The sequence below is a fragment of the Nicotiana tabacum genome, chromosome 6 (assembly GCF_000715075.1).
Source record: "Nicotiana tabacum cultivar K326 chromosome 6, ASM71507v2, whole genome shotgun sequence".
Lineage (NCBI taxonomy): Eukaryota > Viridiplantae > Streptophyta > Magnoliopsida > Solanales > Solanaceae > Nicotiana > Nicotiana tabacum.
Window position 1 is genome coordinate 139666510 of NC_134085.1, and position 23508 is coordinate 139690017.

The window sequence follows — 23508 nt, forward strand, 5'->3', positions numbered from 1 at the left end:
ACTTACCTTCCGGGTGGGTAATGAAAAAGTGATCTTTCATATGTGCAAGTCAATGAAACAGCCCAACTGTATCGATGTGTGCTCTTTTGTGGACTTTGTCACAGTAGTGATAGTTGATAACACTTGTGCAATGATCAATGTGGAGGACCAATTGGAGGCCGTATTGTTGAATCTTGATGTCAATGATGATGAGGGCCGAGTGGAGTGTGTGAATGCTTTACATGGAATGGGCTCTTACTCTTATGAGCCTAGGAAACTCTCTCTGGATCTCGAGAATAGGAAGACTCCACCAACAAAACCTTCAATTGAGGAGCCTCTGGTGTTGGAGTTGAAACCACTGCCTCCACACCTCAGGTATGAGTTCTTAGGCCCTAGTTCTACTTTGCTAGTTATTCTTTCTTCTTGTCTTACTAACATGTAGGTTGATGCCACATTGGCGGTGCTTCAAAAGCGGAAAAAGGCAATTGGATGGACTCTAGCTGATATTCAGGGGATAAGCCCCACATTCTGTATGCAAAAGATTATTCTGGAAGATGATGCAAAGCCCTCCTTGGAACATCAAAGGAGGTTGAATGAGGCAATGCAAGAAGTTGTGAAAAAGGAGGTGATCAAGTGGTTGGATGTTGGGGTTATGTACCCCATATCTGATAGCTCTTGGACTTCACCGGTGCAATGTGTACCGAAGAAGGGTGGCATGACTATGGTTGCAAATTCATAAAATAAGTTGATTCCTACCAAAACCGTTACTGGTTGGAGGGTATGCATGGACTACCGCAAATTGAATAAAGTGACCTGCAAAGATCACTTTCCATTGCCTTTTCTGGATCAGATGTTAGACCGACTTGCTGGGGATGCCTTCTACTATTTCTTGGATGTGTATTCTGGGTACAACCAAATCTTGATTGCTCCAAAATATCAAAAGAAGACCACATTCACTTGTATATATAGTACTTTTGCCTTTTCTAGGATGCCTTTTGGGTTGTGTAATGCACCGGAAACATTCTAGCGGTGTATGTGGCCATTTTCACCGATATGGTGGAAGACATTTTGGAGGTATTCATGGACGACTTTAGTGTTGTGGGTGATTCATTTGATGAGTGCTTGAAGAATCTTGATAGAGTTTTGGCCAGTTGTGAAGAAACCAATCTTGTTCTCAATTGGGAGAAATGCCACTTTATGGTGGAAGAGGGCATAGTTCTTGGGCATAAAATTTCGAAACATGGTATTGAGGTAGACAAAGCAAAAATTGATGTGATTTCAAGGCTCCCTCCCCCTACATCCATCAAGGGAGTTCGAAGTTTTTTTAGGCATGCGGGGTTCTATCGGAGATTTATCAAAGACTTTTCGAAGGTAGTGAATCCTTTATGCAAGTTGTTGGAAAAAGATGCCAAGTTCGTGTTTGATGACAAATGTATGCAAGCCTTTGAACTTCTCAAGCATAAGTTGACCACCACTCTTATCATTTAATGCACCTAATTGGAGCTTACCCTTTGAGCTCATGTGTGATGTGAGCGATGTTGCGGTTGGGGCGGTTTTGGGTCAAAAAGTGAACAAAATGTTTCATCTGGTGTACTATGCAAGCAAGATAATGAATGATGCTCAAGTGAACTACACGGTGACCGAGAAAGAACTTTTGCCTATTGTGTTTGCAATGGAGAAATTTCGTCCATATCTTATGGGTTCCAAGGTCATAATCCATATCGACCATGCCGCACTCCGGTACTTGATGATGAAGAAGGATTCCAAAGCTAGACTGATGCAATGGGTCTTGTTACTTCAAGAATTTGATTTGGAGATTGTGGACCGGAAGGGTAGTGAGAACCAAGGGCGAACCACTTGTCCCGCCTGGAGAAGGAGGGGAGGCCTCGTGATGGCCTAGAGATCAATGATTCATTTCCCAACGAACAACTCTTTTCGATGTCGATGAATGGTTTGCGGATGTTGCTAATTTCCTTGTGACTAGTATAATCCCATGTGAGCTCTCTTTTAACCAAATGAGGAAGCTCAAGCGGGATAGTTTGGATTTCTATTGGGATGAGCCGTATTTGTTCAAGATTTGCACGGATTGTATGATCCGAAGGTGTGTCCCAGAGGAAGAGCAATTGAGTATCTTGGAGGCTTGTCATTCCTCTCCCTATGGTGGCCATCATGGCGGGGTGAGGACGGCTTCCAAAGTTCTTTGTGGGTTTTATTGGCCAACTTTGTACAAAGATGCAAGTGAACTAATGAAGAGGTGTGGTGAATGTCAAAGAGCGGGTGGAATTTCGAAGAAAGATGAGATGCCTCTCAATACCATTCTTGAGGTTGATATTTTTTATGTATGGGGCATTGATTTTATGGGTCCGTCTGTTAGCTCGTACGGGAACACATACATTCTTGTGGCGGTGGACTATGTTTCAAAGTGGGTTGAAGCCGTGGCTCTGCCCAACAATGAGGCCCGGAGTGTTGTTGCATTTCTCAAGAAGAGCATTTTTACAAGGTTTGGTACTCATCATGCAATCATAAGTGATGGGGGGTCTCATTTTTGCAATAGAGTTTTGACACTTTGCTTGTAAAGTATTGTGTCAATCACAAAGTTTCTACTCCCTATGATCCTCAAGCGAGTGGCCAAGTTGAAGTCTCCAATAGGGAAATCAAGAGCATATTGTCAAATACGGTCAATACAAATAGGACAGATTGGTCAAAGAAGTGGGATGATGCTCTATAGGATTATAACACTGCTTACAAGACTCTGATTGGTATATCTTCGTATCGGTTGGTGTTTGGAAAATTTTGCCATCTACCAGTTGAGTTAGAGCACAAGGCCATGTGGGATTTGAGGAACCTAAATCTTGAGTGGGATGTTACAGCCAATCTTTGTGTAGAGCAACTCAATAAAATTGATGAATTCCGATTCCATGCCTACTCTAGTTTGTCCTTATACAAGGACAAGATGAAGTACCTTCATGATAAATATGCTCGTAGCAAGGAGTTCAAAGTGGGTGATTTGGTTCTCTTGTTCAACTCTCCGTTACGTCTGTTTCCGGGAAAGCTTAAGTCAAAATGGAGTGGACCGTTTGAAGTGGTGTATGTGACCCCGTTCGGTGCACTTGATTTAAAGAACAAAATTTGGGAAGTTTTTAGAGTAAATGGGTATAGGGTCAAGCACTACTTGGGAAAAATTGATGACAACCATGTGGTGGCACTTCTTCATCTCAAATGATTTGATGGTAACCTGTGTCGTGCCGCGACGTTAAATCAGGCGCTTCTTGGGAGGCAACCCATGTGTTCTTCTTCTTATTTTTCTTTGATTTTCACTGTAGTATAGGATTTATTTTTGGACTGACTGGTTGTGAGATGTTACAGGTTTGTGTTGATGAAGTGCAGGACAAAGTGAAAAAAATTGTTAAGTCTCTGAAGTTTGCAATCTGGACCGCAATACATTATGTGCGGCCTCAAGGAACTTAGTATGGGGGCACAAAATCAGTGTGGGCCGCACTGATGAGGGATGAAACAACCAGCTCTCTGAAGTTCCAACCGCGACCTCATTACAATTTGTGTGGTCCGCGGTGGACCACTGTGGCCGCAATGGTATTTTGTGTGGACCGCAGTGGTTGCCTTCTCAAACTTGTATAACACTGTGTGGTACAGGACGCACTACATTTTGTGCGGTCCGCATTGGGTTGGTAAGTTGGGCCCTAGGACCTTTTCTATAAATAGGGCCTAAGGCCCTCCTTTTACATTTTTCGAACTTTTCACTCTAAGAACTCAAAAATGTCAATATTCATCTTCCTTCTTGCTCGTAATTCATCTGCCTAGGCTCAACTAATCTTCAGTACTTCTCACATCTGGTAACTTTAATATCTTTTAAATTGTTTGATTTAGTTATTTTCTTTTAATATTGGTTTTTCTTGTTTCTTCTTCTTGCCCTACCCATATTTCTCTCAGTAATGTAGATTAGGTTAGTTAATTCTTGTTTAAAGTTAGATTAGGTAATTAATACTTAGGGCAAACACTTAGGGACACTTTATTAGGTGTAAAAGTGGACTTAAAGTTAAAATATCATGAACCATAAGTTAGTGCTGCAACTAGGCACTCAGTGCGGACCGCGATGGAATTTGTGCGGTCTGTGGTGCCACTGTGTGGTCCGCAATGGCGTTTTGTGTCGACCGCATTGAAGAATTTTCAGAAACTTGATCCTTAAGGACCACATCCACATTGCATTTTGTGCGGTCCACGGTGCCTCAATGTGGACCGCATTGCCATTTTGTGCGGTCCGCAATGCATTTATTTAGAGAGTGGGTAGTCTGAACCCTACCTTTATGCGGACCGCGGTGACATTTTGTGCAGTCTGCATTGGCCTCTGTGCGGCCGCACTGCATTTTGTGTGGTCCGCACTCTGCAACAATTGATATTGTCTACAATATTTTCTTTCCTGCAACTGTGAACTTCATTGCTTCTACTGATACTAACAAAGCATAACTGAATGTGGTTCGCAGACAATGGTGAAACGAAGAGGCAAGGATGGTAAACAACCAGGCAGGGGAGAGTCCTCCCAGGGTGGTAAAGGCAAGAACATGATAAGACTGAACGCACAAGCCCGTCAAATCATCAAGAACACAAGGAAAATCATCAAAGCTGTTGACATAACTATTGATCAGTCGGGGAGTGAGTATGAGCCCTCCCGGGATATATCTTCAGACTCCGTGCCAGAATATTGAAGACTAGCCGGAGAGAAACAGACTGAGAGATACACCTTCACCTCCAGCTTCTCCCACTGCCCAAGCTTCAGTGCGAGTTTCTTCTGAGTCATCTGAGGGCTCAGCATCTGGTAGTGGAAATGAGTCCTCCACCTCTCCCACGACTTCATTATCCGGAGAGGGTGCAGTACCAAATGACACAAAAGAAGTGGAAGGGGGTGAGTCTCAGATTGGTGGGGTAGAACGAACTAGAAACCTGGAGGTGTGGCAAGACCGCTTTGTGAGTGAGGTGGCCTATCATAAGTTCAGAGAATGGTGGCCTGTGATGAAATTGATTCCAGTGGATAGAGACCTCTTTCCTCACAACCCCAATATGAGAAGGTAGTTTAGAGAGAGAGAGAGTGGGTTGGGAGTACTTCTTAAACACCTGTGAGGGTGAAAACGAGCACCTGGTCAAGGAATTCTATACCAATGTTGCCCACATCAAAAAGGGAACAAAAGTGACCAAGGTGCGGAATTTGAAAGTACTATTTGATGGGAAAGCAATAAATGACTACTTGGGCTTTGATGAAGAGGATGAAACACTGTATCTGGTAAAGATGGAATTAGGTGAGGAGGTCCGTCCTTGGTTGGCACAGAATCTGGCAATCTCAGGTACCACCCCCGATTCGTTGAATGTGGGAGTGAAGATCTTAAGGAGAAGTTTGAATTTCAAGGCTAAGGGGTGGGAAACATTCGTGTGTAGTAGACTGGACCCCACTATCCATGACAACTCACTCCCTCTTCACTGGGCAGTGTTGGTAGCATCAATTATGGCGGGGTACCCGATTAACGTCGGGAATGTGATGTCTCGGTTATTGCGCAGGTAGTCAGTGAAGGTGACAGAAACTACCCCTTCCCTAACTTCTTAACCATGTACTTCAGGGACCTAAAGGTGGAGAAGCAGCCATTTGATATCAAAGTGAAAGCACTCTCATAATACAGCATGTAGGGTGATGACAACCCTAAAAGCAAGAACTACAAGGGAACAGCCACTACTTCAACTGGCCAATCTGAAGAGCCAGTAGTGGTAGTGGCTTCTACTCAACCTTCTTCCACCTCAGTAGACATGCCCCCTGGTCCATCCACTTCAGTAATTCCAGATATAACCTCCACCCCGGCCCACCCAGTGACTGCCCACCATCTGGGCCAAGCCCTTCTCAACATCAACAACTAGATGCAAACAGCTTCCTCTAAGTTGTCTGTCCTTACTTCTACAGTGGCAGCTCAGTCGGCACCTTCGCCTCCATAGGTCCCACAGTCTATTGAGGATGCCCTCAAGGATATTCTAGACAACCAGAAAAAAATCCTTGATACTCAGAAAGTTCTTAGTTGAGGAAGACGCGGGCTTCCAAGGAGTCTGTGAAGGAGTTGCGGGTTGAGGGTGACAGGCTGAAGGTAATCACCTACCTTTGGATTTATTATTAGACTACCCGGTGCCAGCAGCCCATCCCCATCCAGTGCAGTCAGAGAGGCCTCCCAAGAAGAATAGGGTGATTCCCCGTGAAGATGATGCAGTCATACAGTTGGCGGACCCGCAGGGAGAGTCCTCCAGCCAGCCCCAGGAGTTAGCCCAGACCTTGGTCTAGGTCCACGTCCTAGAAGCAGAGCAGCAGGTCATAGGGAGCCAGTCTTAGGTTCTCGAGCTTACAGAGGACCCAAGGACCACTCAGGATTCCAAGTAGACAGATGGGCCATAGGGAGTTTCTGTATCCTCTTCCTTTTATTTTTGGTGCTTATTTTGCTTAGTTGGCATTGAGGATAATGGCAACTTTCATTTGAGAGGGTAGGCCCTACGTTGGTTTGATTTGGATGACTGTATATATTTGATAGATTTTATGCTTTATTTATTTTTCATATTTGGTATATATATAATTTCAGCACATCATTACATTTTTCGTACTTTTTACTTTGGGTCTGTATATAAAATTTATGTTACATTGTATATATTCATCTCCCTTATTGTATATTCGATTAAACCCCCCTCTTGTAAATATTCATTTTACTTTCCGCAATTTTTTCTTTCTTAGCTTCTTATTTGTATTCGTAGCTTCTTGTTTTGGAATTTTGCAATAAGCCTTTGGTTTTCTTAATGCCATGGTTCTTTCCAAAGGTGGAATTTGTGTGAATCGGGTGGCTCTTCTCGTTTATGGATGGCATGACTACCTTCTTAAGGGTTTGAGTCCGTTTTTAATTTTCTTTTTAGTATTTAGTGGTAAGGGTGCCTCAAGCAAAGCTTCACTTGGGACTAGCACATTTGCCTTTGATCTCATGGTCAAAAACAAATTGTTGTGTTTAGGATGGTGAAAGTCGTGACCTTGAGACTCTTATGTTGATCAATAATCATCAAGTGGTTTTTCGGGACCATTATGTGCTCAAATCTTATCTAAGGTCGTTATGGGCCCCCGACTCTGTGTCTTTAGCTACCCCATAGCTTGTGTGGTGAGAAATTGCATTGCAAGTCCAAGTTCCGAGCCATTGGTCTAGAACTTGCCCTGAATATTTGTTGAGGCAAAATCCTAAGCGTAATTTGACTTGAGACATGATTATAGGCTCTCCTTGATCCTAATGATAGCTTGAACACTTCCATAGCCACCAATGATAAAATCCTTAGTCAACCCTTTTGAGCCTTAGACCTTTTTCCTTCAAGAAGCATTATACAAGCCTTTACCCGTTCTAAAAGATACCCTCTCTTGGCACTCGATCTTTCCTTAGCATATGGAAAAAGTATAAGTTTGGGGGGAGAGACGAGGATTGCAACAGAGTGGTAAAAAGGTACAAAAAATGAAGAAAAGGAAAGTCAATGAAAAAGAATGAAAAGCAAAAAGACAAAAAGAATGTTCAATGCGTAAAAGAATAAAAGGGATTCAAGAAAAGCAAAGAATGAAAGGTGTGGAAAGTTGAAAAAGGAGAAAATATTTGAAATTAACAAAAAAAGTGATAGTGTGTCTCTCTAACCCCTTAAAAAGAAGTGAAATGACTTAAAAAGTCAAGTGAATGTGTGCCAAAATGAAGCAAAGAAGTACTTAAGGGAAGATGGAACCTACTTAGACCAAACATTTCCTACCCTAAACCATAAGCCTTCACTATATCTCCACAAAAGCTCTATATGATCTTGAGTTGAATAAAGCTTACATTAGTGGCAACTCACATAAGGGGAAAGCATATGGTACTTAGAGCCGGACTTGTGACTTTTTCTTGAGAGAGATGAGTGAATTTCCATTAACCTCGTTCTGAGTGCCACTGTCTTAAAGGTGAAGTTGGCATAGGGAGAGTTGAGGATGTATGAGTTTGGGTTCCACAATGACCAAAGTAATAGAAAGAGTTTCTTTGATATGGTGAGTCAACTCTTGATGCTCTTGTGTCGCACTTAATCCATGGTGTTTAAAAGGGTAAATGTTGTTAATGATTCATTTGTATTAAGGGCAATTGTTAGTCCCAATTGATGTTAGATGAGGTCACTTTAGGACACCTAAATTTTCTTGGAATTACTCTTAAGGGCTGCATCTTATTTTATTTCCTTGAGGATAAGCAAAAGCTTAAGTTTGGGGGAGTTGATAACTAGGAATTATGACGCATTTTACACTCCTTCATTCTCATGTTTTGATTAGAAAATGTGTACAAAATAGTCCCAAAGGATCACACGTTATGCTTGATTATAGGTTTGATCAACAAGGTGACAAGATGCCAAAGATCAGCTCAAAAAGGGGTGAAACTTGCAGAAGTACCAAGACAAGGCAAAGCTCAGTCAAACAGCGCCAGTGCGGTCCGCACAAGTGAAGTTCAGAGAGTGTGCATCTCAGACCAAAAGGCAATGCGGCCGCAAAGGATTTTCTGTGGTCCTCATTGGATTTAATGCGGCCGCACTCGATTTAGTGCGGTCTGTAGAGACAAGGTTCAGAGAATTGCCAGTTCGAAGATTGAAGCCCAATGCGGTTCGCGCTCCATTTCATGCAGACCGCATTAGAAGCCACCGCGGCTGCACTCGATTTTGTGCGGTCCGCATTGCCCAAGTTCAGAGAGCTAGATATTCAAGTCAAGAGCCTTAATGCGGCCGCACTTGATTTTGTGCGGTCCGCACTAGCCCCATAGGGGTATTTTTGTCCAGAATTGTCAGCTTAGTATAAATAGCTTCTTTCCCATTTTTAGGTCATTAGATAGTTTTTCCTCAAAGTTGCGCTCTTTTATCTGTTTTGAGTAATTTTAGTTTCATTTCAACATTGAATCTTCAAGTTTAATTTAGCAATTAATTAATATGAGTTTTTCTTCATCTATTTCTTTGTTTCTTCTCTAATTATGAGTAGCTAGACCCATAAGCTAGAGTTGTGGCTCAACCCTAATGTGGGTAATTGATGGGTCTTGTGTTTTGATGCTTGATTGTCTATGGGTATTTGATATTTGGACTAATTTCATATTTAAATTGCTGAATTAGTGGTTGCATACACTAGTTTGTGTTTAGTTGACTTTGGTTCTTCTTGAGAAAGAGAGCCTAAGTCTCTGAAATTGGTCCAACAAGGAATTGGGGCATACTGAAGAGATTGATAGCCCCAATTAAAGGGTTAAACCTAGAGATAGTAATACCCGACTTGAACCTTGATTGCTTGTGCAAATTTGCATACCCAATTGGTCTTGAAAAAGTCAATTCGGGCAAAATCACTCGAACTACCGAGAGGTAGAGTGAGTTGAATCATGCAATGGTTATATCATACTCCCCGAATGTGACAATCTAGCTTTAGACTCAAGAATCTGTCAATTGACCTCCTAGGCGAAAGTCACTACCCTAGTGCCTTTTTAATCATTTGAAAAACGTGCAATAGTTTAACCTTAGCTTATTTTAGTTTAATTGAGCATTGTAGTTTTATAAAATTAGAATCATAACCAAAACCAAAAATTTGTAAAAGTGCAATTTGGAGCAAATACACAACTCCACTTTAGATAGACACCCGACTCCAATATCTAGCTCCCTGTGAAAATCGATCCCGACCTTAATCAGGTAAAAGAAGCTTCGACCTCTCTCGCTACTCAATAGTAGTGCAGGGTTGGCCTCGATCAGACCGCGCCCTTCTCTCCACGATCGCGAAGAAGGACCTTTTGTTGTTGCCAACTTTTCAAGTCCAAATATGACCCGTTGAGCATCTGAAACATACCCGAGGTCCTCGGGACCTCAACCAAACATGCCAACACATCCCATAACATTATTCAAACTTAGTCGAACCTTCGAATCACTCAAAACAACATCAAAATACCAAATCAACCTCGGATTCAAACTTAAGAACATCTAAATTTCCAAATTCCACAAACCACGCCGAAACCTATCAAACCTCTTCTGAATGACCTAAAATTTTGCACACACTTCACAAATGATACTACGAACCTACTCCAACTTCCGGAATTCCATTCCGACCCCAGTATCAAAATTTCCACTACCGATTGAGAAAAGCCAAATTTCCAATTTTGCCAATTCAAGCCTAATTCTAACACAGGCCTCCAAATCACATTCCGGACAAGACCCCAAGTCTAAAATCACCTAACGGAGCTAAACAAATCATAAAAATCCAAATCCAAGATCAAATACTAAAAAGTCAAAACTTGGTCAAACCTTTCAAATTTAAAGCTTCCAGCTGAGAATCATTCTTCCATATCTATTCCTATTAACCTGAAAGCCAAAACCGACGATTTACATAAGTCATAATACACCATACGGGGTTAGTCATGCCCGAGAATTGGCGAGCAAAGTGCAAATGCTCAAAACGACCGGTCGGGTCGTTGCATCCTCCCCCACTTAAACATACGTTCGTCCTCGAACGTGCCCAAAGTTGTTCCAAAAGCCAACAAATCACTGTATAACCTTACCATGCACATACTTGGGGGTGATCCCATGAGACCCTATCTCATATAGGTTTGATAGCACAATGTAACTGAAATTTCACAATCCAACCTAGCCCATAAACATTAGAACCAAATTTCCACTTCCAAAATCATCCATAAGATAAGAATCCCACATCTACACATAGAATAAATCTGTACATGTTGTATTAAGCCATAACCATAATTCAAGATAGAAATCACATGATATACCACACAACTTAAACACTTATAGGGATAACTTCTAATCACAACAGCTGCCCAAACAGCCCAATTCTAGTAATAAGCCTATTATCAAACCAAAGCCTCATTCCAACACTTTCGTATACTGCCAATGATGAAAGAAACATGCAGAAATCATAATCATTCCTCCGATCAACCAATTATGGAGTCCCCTTTCTGTTGGCAAGGACCGTAGTAAATTTCTAAGCTGAAATCTGATATTACCCTTCCAACACGCTAAAACCGAATCTGCTAGTATTCAGTCTATGTTCAATGACCTCATCTCATCCAACACGACTACTCTGGTGACATGACACATCAATACAATCTAAAGCCATAATCCGTACAATCCATGTACCAAAAAGCAACAACCCAAATGTACTCAAATCATAGAAAATGACTCAAATGAGAGAGTTGTACCGCAAGCTCACCAGTATCACCACAACACAATGTTGAGAACCCATCACATATCGTAGAACCAGAACACATGAATCTAACCCGAAGGATCATACCTCCATATAACTTCGCTCTGATGCCCAACCCTACCCAAATACTAGTCCATATAAGACACCTCAAGTCACCATGCTCAAAATCGTCAACCATGCGCAATTTGATGTCCAGTACCAAAAGTAAATCACCATAACCACGGAGAAGCAAATGATATAACACCATACAAAACCCAAAATAACATAACCAATACGCCATTCACCGAGCAATACCTAATACTCTTCCCGCTCAAATTCTGCTATGAGACCCCAATAGAACCACACCATTTTGTGCATACAACCAACGGAAAGGTAACTCATTGATTGCTCCAGAACACGAATAAGCTCAATAACAATCGAATGGCACATCCCTCAACAATAACAATTTGGAGCCAACATATCTAGCTCGGTACAGAACACCTCTATATAGGCCTACCAATGAACCCCAAATCAACTCTGGTCCACAATAGATAAAGAACTCTCCGAATTTCACAATGACTGAATCCTGGCAAATACTATCATCTGACTAGCTTTGCCCACTTCTTCACAGTCCACCACCATGAATTAACCTATTTATAAGAATCCCCAATCTCCAAATCCATGAAGCACACAAATCATCTCATCTGATCTCAACTCTACCATTTGGATATCTAACACACTTCTAATACTCGATCATTCCATGAGGGATACTCCTATAATTCTTCTGTACCACTAAACAAACTTGAATATTAGCAGTTGATACAACAACATAGTGCCGCAATACCAAGGAAGTACCCTCAACTCAAACACATTGCCCTTTTCTGAAATGTTTACCCTTATCAAGCCGCACCAATTCTTAATATCATTTACCTAATCATCTGAAATTACATGTGTTGCCTAAAAATTTATGACCTTCCTTTCAGAACTGAACTGTGACCTTACACATACAAATTTCAACCCTACACAACATACTAGATATACCATGCCATCATATGAAAATTATGAGAACTTCATAATCCATTCTGAGCCACAAGCAACTACGTACTCCACTAGCCAAGAACTTTCCATTTGATCAAATCTAGAAGAAAATTGCTATGCATCACATGCTCCTCACGCCAGTAGAAAATATACATCTCTAACCGTGGTAGAAACCATCAATAACTCTCTGAATTCTATTTCCACAAAACCAAACCGTCAGGACTGAATCCTTCTAACTTAACCAAGCTACGCAAGTCACCGAAACCTAAAAGCATTGCCATGAAACACTCGTAGAAACTCATTACCTCATAAGCACCCAAAGAACTAATCATATCCCTTACCATGCAGATCCGACCTACCACTAAGTTGTCCTATATATCCAAATTCCTTCTAAATTACCTTCAAATGGATACTTCCCCTTGCCATAATACTGCAATCCTCAACCCAGACTCACCACACAAGGACCAAGCACAACTACACCGTCTAAGGCTCATAAGCTGCTAAATACTCTCTTAAATATCTCCAAAACCACCACATTCAAAATACTTACCCTGAAGAGACTTCCTGCAAATCTAAAGTCATTACCTTTACCTTCCTGATACTGATGTGTAGAATCCATAATGATATAGAAATGTCACAAGTCTTGACACCCTCCAATGTAAACCTCAGTTTCTAGCCAAATACATATCCTGAAGATCTCCAATTATTACATATAAGCATTGAATCCATTAAAACCATTCTCGGGAGTCATATGCTCTATTCAGGTTTCAATTAAACTGATCAAACGAACCGAACAACCTGTGCCCCATCAGCAAAACACCTAAAGAAGTAACCCATCCTTCTAAGCAACTGAGTGATATCCTACTTTATACCCGTTACATCCCTTACAATAACAACTAATTTATCTAGCGTTTCTCATATACCCATAATGCATAACACAACCCTTATCCAAATTTTCCTTTACTCGAGTCATCCTTCATTTCGACCCCTGTAAGCAACAACTGATTCGCCAGTGTACCTCAAACTGAAACTGATACAACATTTATCCGCACAATCAACTTATCAATAGCAGACTCCCCCACTTAGCTCAAAGACATAGGCCAAAACACCCAAAAACTTACAATGCCCCTACTCTATTAGTGTTATAATACCATAGTAAGGTTTAACTAAGTCCTTCATAAGGTCGTGCAACACAAACCATCTACTACTTCAAATCATCTATAAATCTCGCATTCACCCTTGTAACAGTCAAGACAACTCTCATATGCAATCCAAACTCAAACTGCAGCATATATAATTCATTGGTAAAAGAGGAATTTCAACAAACAACATAGGGATCACATAAACTTCAAAACACTCCGCGGGAGATAACCCACCTGCCCCGCCTCAAACTAACTTCTCTTTATACCCTTCCACCTCCATAAACATCATGCAATCACCAAATCTTCCTAAGTCTGAACTCATACCACGACATAAAATCTACCTCACTTCCCAACTAAACAACATGGAAAGATCCTTCAACACACCCCTAGCTCGGGGCTATACATCAAATCAAGATGGAACTCAAGCACTAAATAGTTCTTCCTACCCTCAAGCAGACCCTTCTCGTTACATTCAAATCATATGAACACGTCTCGCAGTCATATCATGCTCATCACGTAGCCATCCAGCCATCACTTCTATTAATAGGGACACTACCAAACATATAAATCCAAAAGCATGTGCTCATACAATCAAGACCTCAGTGCTTAAGCTACAAGCAAAGCTCAGCCTCAAGTCCTCCAGACTGGCCCAACATCAACACACAGAAATCACATCTTACCCCTCATTCAGGGAATCACAAGTCGTCGATGCACAACTGATACCGAGCGCCCATGCGCGCATACGAACACATGGAAGGAATTCAAAGAATTACATTTTCAAGCTGAATCAATATCGCACGATAAGAATTCAAGAATGTGAAATTTCCTTAAGGTTCTGCAGCCTCTCGAAGATAAGTACAGACGACGTCTCCGTACCGATCCGCGAGACTCTACTAAACCTGCTCTTAACTCGTGAGACCTATGTAACTTAGGCTTTGATACCAACTTGCCACGACCCCAAAACTGAACTGGTTGCGATGGCGCCTATAGGGAAACTAGGCCAGCTGACACAAATTCAAAATCAAACCAGCATTTTTGTAAAAGACATTTTAACTATAACTTTACTAAAATCCCATAACATGAGTCTAATAACAAGTGCAGAAACAACACAAGCCCGACATCGAGTTGTCACAAGTCACAAGCAACTATAAGGTCTTTCTAAGTACAATAAAGTCTATCAAAGTATGAAAACAATACTAATATAATTCTAGGGAAGATAAGAGGGAGAAGAGCAGGGCTGCGAACGCCGTGCAACTACCTTGCTAACTCCAAGACCTGCTGAATGGGTGATCAGTGTTCACTATCAAGACCTGCAACTCCTGGATACGCACACAAGGTGCAGGGAGTAATGTGAATATGTCAACTCAGTAAGTAATAAAAGTAAATAAAAGTAGAGCAGTAAGAAATCAGAAAATTCCATGTCATAGCACTACAGCAAATACGGTATGGTTCAAAAACAGTGTAGAAGTCAATTATCTCATAAAAACTCAGTTTCAGTAAAAATACTTTGAAAATATCTATTTATAGTTTCAACAAAGAATCAAAGTAGTTCAGAGTAAAAATGATAAAAATCATAATCAACCCCTCGGGCAAAACATGTATCATAAACTGCCCCCGGGCATAATATCAGTAGAACCAGCCTCTCGGGCTACCTCACAATCACTCATAATAAGCCCCTCGGGCATGACATGTATCAGAATCAGCCCCTCTCGCATAACATGTATTAGAATCAGCCACTCTAGCAACAACATATCACTCATTCTGAGTACCCGCGCTCACTGGGGGTGTACAAACTCCGAAGGGCCTCCTACAGCCCAAGCTCTATCACAAGTCATGTCGTGGCATAATCAATCAGGCCCTCGTCCTCTTACATATCACAAAACAATACAACTTGTTGCGGCGCGCAGCCCGATCCCATGATATCCTCATAACACAAGCCTTTGGCCTCACTCAGTCAGAAACCTCTCAAGCCACTCAGGCCAACAATAAAACAGGGTGCTCAGCCCAAAAATATCATTTATAGTATCAAAACAGAGTAAATCAGGCTGAGTTATGAAATCAGTAAAACACAGCATGACTGAGTACATATATTAAATCCAAATAGTGAGGAATAGTAGTAGAAAGCCCCTAAGGGTCCAAACAGTTGGCACGAGGCCCAAATATGGCATTCAGCCCAAAGTACAGTAATACTTTCCAAAGCACAATAGTATCAAATAGTTTTCAGTCAAATATGCAACTTAATAGTCGTGCGGGACAGACCAAGTCACAATCCTCAATAGTGCACGCCCCCACACTCGTCATCTAGAATGTGTCCCATCTCAAAGTAGTGAAACGATGTGAAATCTAGGGTTTCATACCCTCAGGACAACATTTACAATCATTAATTACCTCAAATCGGACAAAACTCTAGCTCGTGATGTCCTTGCCTCTCGACTCGGCCTCTAAATGCTCTGAATCTAACCAAAATTAGTATCACATCATTATTACACGCTAAAGTAATAAAGCCCATGCTAAAATTATCAAATTAACTTAAAAATCACGAAATTGGCCAAACCCGACCCCCTGGACAACGTCTTAGAATCCGATAAAAATTACAAAATTAGAAAGTCCATTCACTCACGAGTCTATCCATATCAAATTCACCAAAATTCGACGTCAAATGGCCATCCAAATCCCTAAAATTAACTCTCCAATTCTCCTCCACTTTTTCCCCAAATTTTCACCCCAAATTCCCAATTTAGAAGTTATAAATCAAGACATAATCATGGAATTTAACCAAAATTAAGTGAAGAACACTTACCCCAATCATTTCTCTGGAAATCCCTTCAAAATCGCTTTCTACCGAGCTCCCACTTCCATTTTATGTTATGAACTTGGAACCCTCGTTAGAATCTTTTAAATCTGCCCAAATACACATCCATCGCGATCACGGAGAGGAGGAAAAAATGTCCCTGAATGACTGTGATGACCCAAAAGGTCATTACTTGTTTTAAAAACGAATTCTGCGTTCTGAGGCTTTCAAAAAACCTCTTTTAGTCTCACCTCAATTTGCGTGTACAGTTTGGGCGCGTAGCCGGAAAGCCAATATGTGAACCTGTGAAAATGATAAATTTTGACTATAAAATGAATTAAGTTAACTTCAGTCAACATTTTCGGTAAATGGACCCGGACCTGTGAATTGACGGTCTCAGAGGGTCCGTAGAAAAATATGGGACTTTGACGTATGCTCGGAATAGAATTCCGAGGTCCCAAGCTCGAGAAATAAATTTTTAAAGAAATTTATTTTCTGAAATTATTCATGAGTTTTGGAAATGAATTGTGATTAAAACTTGATGGTATCTGGTCCGTATTTTGGTTCCTTTGCCCGGTACAGGTCTTATATGTGGTTTAAGATAAGTCTGTGAAATTTGGTAAGAAACGGACTTGAAACAACGTGAATCGGATCGTTTTTGAGAAAATTGGAAATTTGAAGTTCTTAAGAAAATTTCATGATTTTGAAGCTAAATTCATAGTTGTTGATATTATTTTAGTAATTTGAATGCACAAGCGAGTCTGTATGATGTTTTTAGGTTGGTGTGCATGTTTGGTTTGGAACCCCGAGGGCTCGGGTGAGTGTTGGATAGGCCACGGGGTGAATTTTTGGACTTATGGAATTGCAGGTTTCAGTTATTTCTGTGCAGGCCTGCAGGCTTCGCATTTGCGAAGCCTAGCTCGCAAATGCGATATCGCAAATATGAGGGCTTGGTCGTAATTGTGAAAGCAGCCCAGGCCAACTTGTCTTTGCAATTGTGAGGATTTTGATCGCAAATGCGATCCCCCAGCTTGAGGCCAGTCGTCGCAAATGTGACGTATGGATAACAATTCCCAGCTCGCAAATGTGAACCTAGCAAGGTCGGGGTCGAAATTGAGAACCCTATTCGCAATTCCCATATCTGCAATCTGCAATTTTATACTTAGCCGAAAATCAACCATTTTTCACATCTTTTCAAAACATAAACTCCCTAGGGCGATTTTTCAAGAACAACGCTTCTTCCAAATCGATTGTAAGCTAATTTTAACTCGTTTCCTTCAATCATTAACATCTTTTAATATGATTTCAACTCAAAATCAACGGTTTTCATGGGGGAATTGGGTGTTTGGGGTAGAACTTAGATTTTTCAAAAATAGGAAATTTGGACCTCGATTTGAGGTCTGGTTTCAAAACTAATTATATATTTGGGTTCATGGGGGAATGTGTAATCGGGTTTGGTTCGAACCTCGGGTTTTGACCATGTGGGCCCGAGGGCGATTTTTGACTTTTTGTGTAAAACTTTGGAAAACTCATTTTCATGCATTGGGGTTGATTCATTTAGCATTTATTGATGTAATTAAGTAACTTGTGGCTAGATACGAGAGAATTGGTGGTGGAATCAAGGGGTAAAGCCATAATTGAGACGTGAATTGTGTTCGTGGCCTCGAGATAAGTGTTTGGTCTAACTTTAGCTTGAGGGATTAGAAGTTGTGTCCTATTTTCTACTTGTTTCTTGTTGAGTACGATGTATAGTCATGGTGACGAGTATCTATACGTTGGTGTCGAGCATGACCGTGAGTCTTAAATTGAACTTGTTGTGTTCTTAACAATTACTACGAATGCCTAAGTCGTTGATTCTCTGTGTTGAGCAAGGTTTTTGATTATTCTCGTGGAAATTACTTATGACTGAGTATTTGTGTAAGTTGAGATAGTTAGATGTTGGAATAAGTCTGGTTATAGCTGTTTCTCCCTTTCCGGGACGTATTTATTTATACTGTTAATTCCCTTGTCAGGGCAGTGTAGTTCTTTATTAATCCCTTGTCGGGACTCTTCTTTGATTGTTGTTGATTGTATATTTGGATCGGGTTGCACGTCGCAACAATATTATATGTTGATCGGGTTGTGCGTCACAACAATGATATATTTGGATCGGGTTGCACGCGCGCAACAATATTAAATGTAGATCGGGTTGCGCGCCGCAACAATGATATAATTGGATCGTGTTTAACATCGCAACAATAATATAACTGGATCGGGTTGCACACCGCAACAATGTTGTTATAAGTTGGGATCGGATTGCGCGCCGCAACAATTGATGATACAAAGTGTTTTGTAGATTGGATACATGTTCCTTATTGTTTTGTTGTGAATTCCAAGTTGTCATTATGCCTTTACTCTTGATTTACTGTTGATATTGATATACCCCCACAACATGTACCCACTCCCGTCTTTACTTGTTTATTCATGTTTTATTTTTCGCTATATATTATATAACTGCACAGGTTTATTTGGTAGTTTAGTCCTAGCCTCGTCACTACTTAGCCGAGGTTAGTCTAGGCACTTACTAGCACATTGGGTCGGTTGTGCTATGCTACACTCTGCACTATGTGCAGATCCCGGAGCAGCTCTTGCACCATAGCATTTGGGTGGCTGCTTTAAGTCCAGCTAGAAATCCCGAGGTAGACCTACAGGCGTCCACAGGCCCGGTGTTCTTGTTTATCTTATTATGTATTCTGTTTTCAGTTGTTTCCGAGACAGAATGTACTTTCTTTTTAGACATTTGCTTGTAGTATTCATAGACAGTCTGTGATATTGTGACACCGAATTCCGGGTAGAGACGTATGTTGGCATCGTTGTACTGGCTTTAGTTATTTTATCAGATTAAGTCTTCCGTTTGATTTTTATTTATCATTAATATTTCAATGTTGATTACTTGTTAATTCAAATTGTTAAAAAGGGCTAATAATGAAAGAGTTAGTGATTCTTTATTTTGTGGCTTACCTAGCTTCTACGAGTAGGCGTCATCACGACTCCCGAGGGTGGAAAATCCAAGTCGTGACAATGACCCTACGTGATCGCATAATACACTTCGTGATCGCTTTAAGGCACTACTGACTGAACCACGTGTTAGCGAAACTGACCTCACGAACGCGAAGAGATAACCATGTCGTCTCAGCTCAGACCCAACATTACGCGAACGCATGCTCACCAATGCGAACGCTATGCCCCATCTGCCACACCCTATGCGAACACAGACCCATGTTCGCGAACGCGAAGAAGAAACAAGCAGCCTCAGACCTTTCCCTTATGCGACCGCGTCCTTCTCTCTGCGATCGCGAAGAAGGAACTTCTGCAACAAAAATACCAGCAAAACTGCCAACTTTTCAAGTTCAAATATGACTCGTTGAGCATATGAAACACACCCGAGGCCCACGGGTCCTCAACCAAATATGCCAACATATCTCATAACATCATTCGAACTTCTTTGAATCACTCAAAACAACATCAAAACACCAAATCAACCTCGGATTCAAGCTTAAGAACATCTAAATTTCCAAATTCCACAAACAACGCTAAAACCTATCAAGCCTCGTCCGAATGACCTGAAGTTTGCCCACACTTCACAAATCACACTAAAAACCTACTCCAACTTCCGGAATTCTATTTTGACCCCGATATCAAATTTTCCACTGTCGATTAAGAAATGCCAAATTTCCAATTTTGCCAATTCAAGCTTAATTCTAACGTAGACCTCTAAATCACATTCTCGACGCGCCCCCAAGTCCAAAATCACCTAACGGAGCTAACCAAATCATAGAAATCCAAATCCAAGATCGAATACTAAAAAGTCAAAACTTGGTCAAACCTTTCAAATTTGAAGCTTCAAGTTGAGAATCATTCTTTCATATCTATTCCGATTAACCTGAAAGCCAAAATCGATGATTTACATAAGTCATAGTACACCATACGGGGCTAGTCATGCTCGAACACTGGCGAGCGAAGTGCCAATGCTCAAAACGACCAGTCGGGTCGTTACACTCTAACGTTGGCTTGCCTAGCGAGTGAAATGTTAGGCGTCATCACGGCCCCGAAGGTGGGAATTCTGGGTCATGACAGCATGGCAGCGGATGAAACAATCATCATCATCATGGTGAAAATAAACAGGAGAACAATAAGGGTTCTCAAAATAATCTTTCAAAAGGTAAAAGTAATATGTTCCACCGATGTGGTATGAAAGCTCATTGGGCACGTATTTGTCGTACGCCAGATTATTTTGTCAAACTTTATCAAGCCTCCCTCAAAAATAAAGAAAACAATATTGAGGCACACTTGACTATTTAAATTAATGATGATGAATCAGGTCCCTCGAACAAACATAATTCTGAGGCACATCTTGCATATAAAGATGATAATTTTGGAGGCCTAGCAAATTTTACTCATTTAGAGGTTGAAGACTTCATTAAGGATATTGACTGAAGAGCTAATCATCTTACAAGGGAATAAAGCTATAATAAAAGTTATTATTTTATTTTATATTTGCAACTAGTTTATTTTTCTTGAATGTATTTTCCTAATGCATCAGATGTTGCTAATTTTTACATTCCTAATGTATTTCTTAATGTTCTTTTTCTGTTAGTCTTTCATATTTTTTATGATTTACTTTTTACTTTTTTGATGAAGAATATGAAAATTCTCTAGTATTCCATTGGACTCGTGATTAATAAAGATGATATGTGTCTTTTGGATAGTGCTACAACACACACTATTTTAGGAGATAAGAGATATTTCTCTTATTTAGTAATGAAAGAAGCCAATGTCAATACAATATCTAGTAGTACAAGATTAATTGAATGTTCTGGAAGAGCTACTTATTATTACCAGGAGGAACAAATTTGGCTAATGATCAAGCACTATATTATAGTAAATCTCAAAGAAACTTATTAAGTTTCAAAGATATTCATCAAAATAGCTACCATATTGAGACTACAAATGATGAAAAGATTGAATATATTTATATTACTACTGTTGATACCCAATTTTTTCTGTATATTTTTATATGCAAAATACTTTCAAAATAGCATATGTATGCATATATAAGTATTTTACAAATATTTTTAATATTATTTCCTTAATTTTAAAGGCTTTTAAAATTAATTTTATTGCCTTATTTTATCAAGAAAAGTCCAATAAGTGTCCAAAATTATTATTTTTCATGATTCACTTATTAAATTCTAATATTTATGCTAAACTACAGCCCAGATAATTTTTGCCTGTTTTTACAAATTTATTTAGTATTTTTAAAGCTCAATTGCATGTAATTGCAATATTAGCCTCATTTATGATTTGATTGCAGTTATATTTATAAAATTAAGTCCAGTATTTTTAAATTGATAATTATATGCTATAAATCATTTTAATACTTTCAATTTATTTTCAGATTTTAATTTCCTATTTTTTATAAAATAAATGGGGAAAAGTGGCTATTTAAAATCTAGTCAGATTTCATTTCAATTTCAGCCTAATTTGCACCCCTAATCCAACTCAATTTCAATTTCAAATCACCTAACCCAATTTCTAAAATTACCCGACCCACAATCCGTTTAAATGACCCGCCCGACACCTCGTTTAATCCAGGCCGTTGATCAAAATGATCAACGGTCACATTTCAACCTTACCATTTTTAATTACCCATTACTCCCCTAAACCTAAATCATTTTCCACCTACCAGCCGCCTCTGAACCCCCCCTCCCCCATTCTCTCAAACTCGCTCGAAGCTTCTCAAACCCTAGCCGCCTCCCACCACATCCACCCTAAAGCCACCGGAATCCATGGCTTCCAAGGCCATCGGAATCCTACACCGGCATCCTACGGCTCCTACACGCCTGGTTTTTGAAGATTCAAGGCCTGACCACAACGAACTTTGGTCCAGGCTTCGTTTGATTCAAGTTCTATGGCCATCTCTGGCTTTGCTCCGGCGTACTATGGTTGTTCGAGCCTGACCTCGACCTCTCCTGCTTAGATCGGTGACTTTTTCAAGCCTTTCTCACTACTGGGGTTCTTCTGAAACACTAACCCTTCGAGGTTTTCCGATTCCATTAGATCAGTTGTGTATCTATGCTTTCCCTAAGCTTTTAAACGATTTTTTGGCTTCTTTCAAAAAACTACTTTCAAAACCATTTCTTTTCTGATCTAGGGTTTCTGAAAAGTATTTAAATGTTTCTGACTTTCTTTTCTTTTTGTATATTTGCCTCTACTGTGTTCTTGTATTTTCTTCTACCGTGTTCTTGTATGCTTATTCTACGGTGTTCTTCTATACTGTGTTCTTCTATTTTCCTATACTGTGTTCTTGTGTGTTTCTCCTACCGTATCGTCCTTTACTATGTTCTTAAGTGTTTCTTATTAAGTTCCTTCTACTGAGCTCTATTTAAGTTTCTTCTAAAACTTCTTAGCATGTTTCTTCTACTGTTCTTATCAATTTTTTCCATTATGTTTCGTATTAGCTTCTCCCACTCTATTTTCTTAGAGCTCTTCTGTTGTGTTCTACATGTTACTTTTCTATCATGTTTTCTCATGAGTTTTGTTGTTGAAAGGAATATGTTAGAAGTTTCAGTTCTTTTCTAGGACCTCTGAACCTGTTTCGAATTTTATTACTTGCCCTCTCATCTCTGCACTCGATTAATGGCGGAAACCCTAGAATTTTGGGGTTCTTCCAGGTTTGGCTATGTGATTTTCTCGAACTAAGGTTTTATTTCAAAACCCCCAACTCTTTCAAGCTAATTTCAAGTGTCTGAACTGAGCTTGGTTATCCTTGTTTTCACACAATTCTAAACTCATTTTACTGGATCTTTTGCATGCTATCAGAATGCTACTTCTCTTCTGCATTACTGACTTATGTGACGAACCACTACCTACTAATTTTTCAATGGCACAACATCTTCTTTCAACTCAACATGTTTGTATGCTCTTTATATGTGATGAACCTCCCTCTAAAGGGTTTTTCAAATTTATGATTAGTTCAGACTTCCTTTTGAATAGGACTAATTGATTTTCCTTCCTTGTTTGCTGATTTTCCTCATGACTCGACTTATTTGAAAACCCTTCTCAGCTTTTATGACTTGGTTCATTCATGGATCAGTAATTACAAGATCCCTCACCATTGATTTACTGGCTACTAATTGATTTTCCTACCATATTTGTACAATCGTGTACTTCAAAATCCTATCCTTAAATAACCTTTTATGTATTTGCCCCTAATTGCATGCTTTGCACAAAGTGCTTATTCAATTTCTTTCCTTAAATCGTTTTTACCCGTTTGAATCTGAATTCCC